General features: G+C 39.0%; 2 non-coding genes across 2 annotated transcripts; one reads left to right on the top strand and one right to left on the bottom strand.

Moving 5' to 3' along the window:
- Positions 1 to 3,665: 3,665 nt before the first annotated feature.
- On the bottom strand, positions 3,666 to 3,737 carry Trnae-cuc (transfer RNA glutamic acid (anticodon CUC)). The gene has a single exon. It is a non-coding gene; the product is annotated as a tRNA-Glu (tRNA).
- A 295-nt stretch (positions 3,738 to 4,032) lies between these two features.
- Positions 4,033 to 4,105, top strand: Trnam-cau (transfer RNA methionine (anticodon CAU)). The gene has a single exon. It is a non-coding gene; the product is annotated as a tRNA-Met (tRNA).
- The last annotated feature ends 1,597 nt before the right edge of the window (positions 4,106 to 5,702 follow it).

A 5,702-nucleotide genomic window follows, 5' to 3' on the forward strand; every position in this document is an offset into this window, starting at 1 on the left:
GCAACATCCTGGTACTCGGCTGGTACCTCTTGAAAAACATGCTCTCCTGGTATCGGAAATCTGAAAACAATCAGAATTTTGTCAACTTTCGTGGCCCTGCACATATTAATGTGATTTTGGTTCGTTCGCTTGATTTTCGCGTATTAAGTTTGATGCTCCAATTTTAGGTCGGTTGTCCGTGCGTCAAGAAATCCAAGAATTTCTGGGCCGATCTCTTCGGTCATTGTGAAGACACTTGCGATCATTTCGTCACATTTACACTTGCACATTTACATCAGTATGACACACTACGTGCTCCTCAGGCACAATTTGATAGTCAGTAGCAATACTCCACCACAATACTGTTCCGAAACACGCAGGCAGGTCATTTTCACGGTTCAATCGGCGAGAGAAAACAATACCACACCACGAGTATCGCAATGGCAATAACTGGCGAATATTACGCAAGTGAAAACAAGCATGGTTTCTATTCTAGCATCTAACGGTAGGATCATTTACGAACAGATGAAAAAATGTGAAAATCTTGAAGTCGAAAATCCCGTTCAAGAAATACAATACATGAATAGGTTGAAGTAAAAGGGATATAAGGGTTCACGTGGCAGTTTGATGGTATATTTTTTGGGGCGCCCAACACGGCGAGGACCTACGCGACCGCCTACCGTTTGATCCGCCGCAGCTATGACCGTGTAACAGTAGGGTTGTGTTTCAACAAACTAAGATGTTTAACTACAAAACTAAAACTTCGTTTTGAAAGAATGCAAAATTCGTTAAAAAATTTCCTTATATTAAATTGCACGAATTATTATAATTGTTTTTAAAAAAATATATTATATGGTATCGACGATACGTGGTTTGTGGAATTTTGGCAGATGAACTAGTGTATAGCACAAAATATAAGCAAAAAGATGAAAACTTGGTCGAAAATACCGTTTTTGTAGTATAAATCATTTCTTACTCACTTATTTTAATGTAATCTTGTATGTAATGTAATGTAAATTAAGTGCAGAGAAGGAAGTGGATTCTGTAACTGTGAAGTTCGAGTTACGCGGATTTATCCCAGGTTTTAGCGGTCCGCTATAATAGCTTATCTCGAGGGCTGCCTGTATATTTATTTAACTGTCATTTCGATGACCGCATGACATACCGTAGTCCGGTTTTAAATAGCGCACTGTGGTATGTCCATATCAATTTTATTTTCAAGATTGATTATTTTTATTTAGTTGAGTAATTTAGTTCGTCTAATAAAACGATTTAAAAACATGCTTCCAGCGATTTTAAATCAGTTTATACAAACATTGTCTTATCAATTTGCATTAAAGTAGTTTGTGTAAAATAATTACACAAAAGTATAAAATTATACACTACGAAATTATTCATTTTATTTATGGTATTTAAATGTTTATTCAATTAAAGAATTTTAAAATATTTAATAAATAACATACTTTTTATTTGCATTATATTTTTCTATCAGAACAGATAACAACATTTACAATTTTCGAAGGTAATTTTTAACTGCTGCATAATTGTTTTGAAAATCAATAACTTGTTGCCAGTTATGTTTAAAAGGAATACAATGTGAAATTGGTTATATAACCGTTTGTGGGTAACAATCACGGTACAGATTATAAATATTGGCTAAGAACAAACAAACCAGCATCTTTAACGTTACCAAAGCATGGAATAGCATAGATACTTCTTATTTATTGGAGAGTTTATTTGATTTCGAAAAAGCTTTTATTCCTCATCATAACAAAGTGATTTTAATTTAGTTTACTTAGAATACAGGTATATAACAATGGAATATGATTAAACGACAAGGAAATTCGCTTTGTTACATTTTTATGTATTATAAACATAATTATTTCTGTCCGAATACTGTGATTTTGAAAAAAGGGTTTAAAACCCAAAGAAAGCACCAAATTTGTGGTTACCAACCGCCACTAGCAAATTTAGGTTATTGACCGATCACTGCAGATCGACAAAGGAACGATCGTCTGGTAAATAGCGCGTTGTTGTGATTTTTTGTTGAACGACCGGGTGCATAATGTTTCCTCAAACTTATAACGCATCAAAATCCGTCAGTTCTTCTGGTCGGTGGTAACAGTTGCTTTATTATTCAAATGAACATCAGTGCATTGTTCCACGCGGTCCACCGTTGAGCAGACATTGAACTTGAACTTGTTGACAGAATGTCCAAAACTGCAAAAGGTACTCCAGGTTGAAAAACGCTACACTCCCACCGGCCCATGTGTTCCATTCGGCCAATTTCGGCCTTCGACCCTTTCATTTTCATGTTTGGGAAGCTTTTAGTGTGTTTATTGTTTTTGAGGCGTCTCATTTCCGAAGTGACGTTCGCGTTTTTCGTTGCCCGAACCGTGCACAACAGCTTTGGTACACCCATTTGTTCGAGCCGAGGGTGGAAAATGTGTCCGTCGTAAGGCTAACACCAAAAAACAATGATCATAATTAGTGTTGCCATGTTGCGGAAGGTTGGCGTGGGGCAGGCGCGGAGCCGGCTGCCCGTGTAAGCGTACAATTATGCGGAGAATCATTGGGCTGGCGACAACCGTACCGAACAAAAGGAAAAGGTTCAAACGCAAAACACAATGAATGAGTGTGATTGTTGCGCGAAAAAACATTGACCCCGTATGTCATAAGGTGATGTCAGGTTTTTCCTTTTTTTATGGAAATGCTTTTTCAAATGCTGTAAGGGGGGAAATGTTTTGTTCATGCTTCCACCCGGAATGCTTATCAATGGGTCACAATCTTGAGGTACAATGATAGAAATGTTACGAAATTATTACTGAAGGGGTAGTTTTTGAACTTATAGCTCATATCGGGGCTGTCTGTCGGAGCAGAGTCTGTAGAACTTTTTGGTTTATGGTTCAAATCAATAAGCGACGGGTAGCTCTCACAGGTTATTATTATAAAAGGGTATTATTATATAATGTTTTAATCGGTGAATGGTATTATAACAAGATGAAATTAAATATAAAACAACTTCATTTGAAACAAGAAATGTTTAGAATTCAAGAAATGTAAAGTTGCACATAAAATTACCGTTTTTCCAAAACAAAACCAAATATGTTATTCTACTTACTTAAACACACATTTTACACATTTTTCCCTTAATTATTTTGCTTTTCTTCTATATTTTTTATTTTTATTTTTAGAAAGCATTTTATAGTTATATAACAAAAGCAATTTCTAATGCTATATAATTTTTTTTTCATACGGACCGTCTAGACTGTATTGCCAATTTAACTTTATAAAGTTTTTTAATTGCACGAACATTATTTCAATTTTTAATCAATCTGTTATCAATTTTTTATCAATCCATTTTATATAGTTTGAAGTTTATACACGAACTTTCAAAATTTTGTAATACAGTTATCTCGAATTTGCGGGTCTCGAGTGTCGTGTAACTCGCGTAAATGACTGTATATAAATTTATTGAACTCACTTATTCAACTATCACTATCAATATCAAGATGTTTGGTATTCTTTTCGATAGATAAATCTGTTTTTGTTTGGAATTTATTTCATTTCATCAACAAATGCTATTCAATTGCTGGGTATTTGTATCTGTGGTTCGATGTACTAAGAATATTGTTTATTATACAATCCTGTTTAAACACTCTAAACACTTATAAAAAAGCTATTTGTTCCCGTACCGGGAATCGAACCCGGGCCTTCCGGGTGAGAGCCGGATATCCTAACCACTAGACAATACGGGATGTTGTTTGCTAAACTTTCTATTCACTTCGGGACGTTTCAATAACGCTTAATGCCTGTTATCATCCATCCTTACCACGGAGTCCGAGCAGCAGTTTGAACGATCTAGCGATCCGCGCATATCACCGATCGAGCAGCGGCAATTCTAATTATAAACCTGGTGTCGGAACATTTGTTTACGAAACGCCGTAAATAACTCGACCGGGGAGTTTTAAATTTAATTAGTGCAAAGGGAAAACGGTTGCGTGTTGGACGGTGCGCTGCGCTGATTGCATTGCAGGACGGGATTTATGCATCGCCTCGATAGCGCAGTAGGTAGCGCGTAAGTCTCATAATCTTAAGGTCGTGAGTTCGATCCTCACTCGGGGCAGTTGTGTAAAAGCTTAATATTTTACACCATCACCATATATTGTAGTACATTCTAGGAATGCTTCTGATACAGTTAAGATAAGATCTCGATGATCTTCTAGCCATTTTAACGTATGGAGAGTTATGAGGAGTCATGAGATCGTATTTAGCTGTTAATTTAAATTATTATTTTTTTTTCACGGAAGAAGTTAGTAAAAATTATGTTTGGTGAACGATTAAACGTAGTTTCTTTGATTGAACATTTAAATTGATTTAATGAAACAATATTGTTCCATAAAAATTTATGTATAATGAAGGAAGTTAGGGCATTAACGGAAGTATTAAAAAGGAAAAAATCGAATAATAAAACCTAATTTTAGCACAAAGAATCGACTCTGTATTGCATGTTCCATCTGTAAAGCATCGTAGCCTTTCGAGAACGGAACCGCAAGCACGGCGACTCTGCGCTAAACGCTTCACGTTCCATCACCATCCGTACCATCCAGTGCCCCTTTGTTTGCCCATCCAAAATGCCGTCCCACCCTTAACGACTAGTGCAAGACACGGATTAAACTGCATTCCCTGCCTGTCCCCGAAAGGTTGCCGGCTCGGATAACAGTTGCCGTCAAGGTCTTCCCGTCCAGAACGGCGCACTGCATTTGGACTACATTTCACCACCTCGTGGAAGGCTCGCGTTGGATCGGATGGGTTGGGAAGCGAAAAGGAACCGAACAACCACTGCAGCTACAGTAAATACAACGCCGTGACACAAAGAGGGCCTCCAGAGCGAATTTGCACTGACCAATCGGATGCACTGGGTACACTTGCACGCCATACGTCCAGGGGAGGGAGGCAGCAATAGGGGTTGGTTTCGTCCGTGCGAAGGAAGTCTTGCGATATCCGTTCTCTTTTGTCCGCCCTCTGGGCGCAACCGGTGTGGGGCTCGGGCTGGGCGTGGGGTCGGTGTTGACTAGGCCCTCGTGAACTTGCAGTCTGAACGATGCCTTTCACTTCTCGACATCGATGGATGTTCCCCCCGCGCGCAGCCATTCCCCGGTTGCGCCCAAGTGCCGGTGTGAGAGAAGGGCAGATCTGCCCACCCTCTGGGACCGCGCCCATCATACCCACCGATGCTGATGGTGACGGGGGGTACACACACGCACAACGAATGGCCACCCTAAGAACACCACCAATGCTGACCCGTACCACCCGTCAGACACTGTTGATCGTGAAGCCGAAGAGATTGTTAATTAGACGCACGCAGCCATTCGTAAGATCACGCATGCAGCCAACACCGGGAGATTTTCAAGAAGCGTAAGTTGAGATGTTTATTTCTGCAATTAGTTTGTGGCACAATGTAAATCATTTGAGAAACACCTCTCATGTTTAGTGACTGCAGAGGTAATTCTTGAAAAAAAAGGGTAAAAACGCGTAGCATACTTTTCGGCAACGGCACACTACTCAAAACAAAACAGGAAAAACAACATCACTAGCTCAAGGTGATTAAAAAAGGACAGAAGCATGAGCCCGGCCCATAAAAGACAAACAAAAACCACACAAAGAAACGAGGTTCACAAAAAAAAAACGCACAACAAACGAACCAAACGAAACAACGCACC

This window comes from Anopheles moucheti, chromosome 3 (genome assembly GCF_943734755.1).
Source record: "Anopheles moucheti chromosome 3, idAnoMoucSN_F20_07, whole genome shotgun sequence".
Classification (NCBI taxonomy): Eukaryota; Metazoa; Arthropoda; class Insecta; order Diptera; family Culicidae; genus Anopheles; species Anopheles moucheti.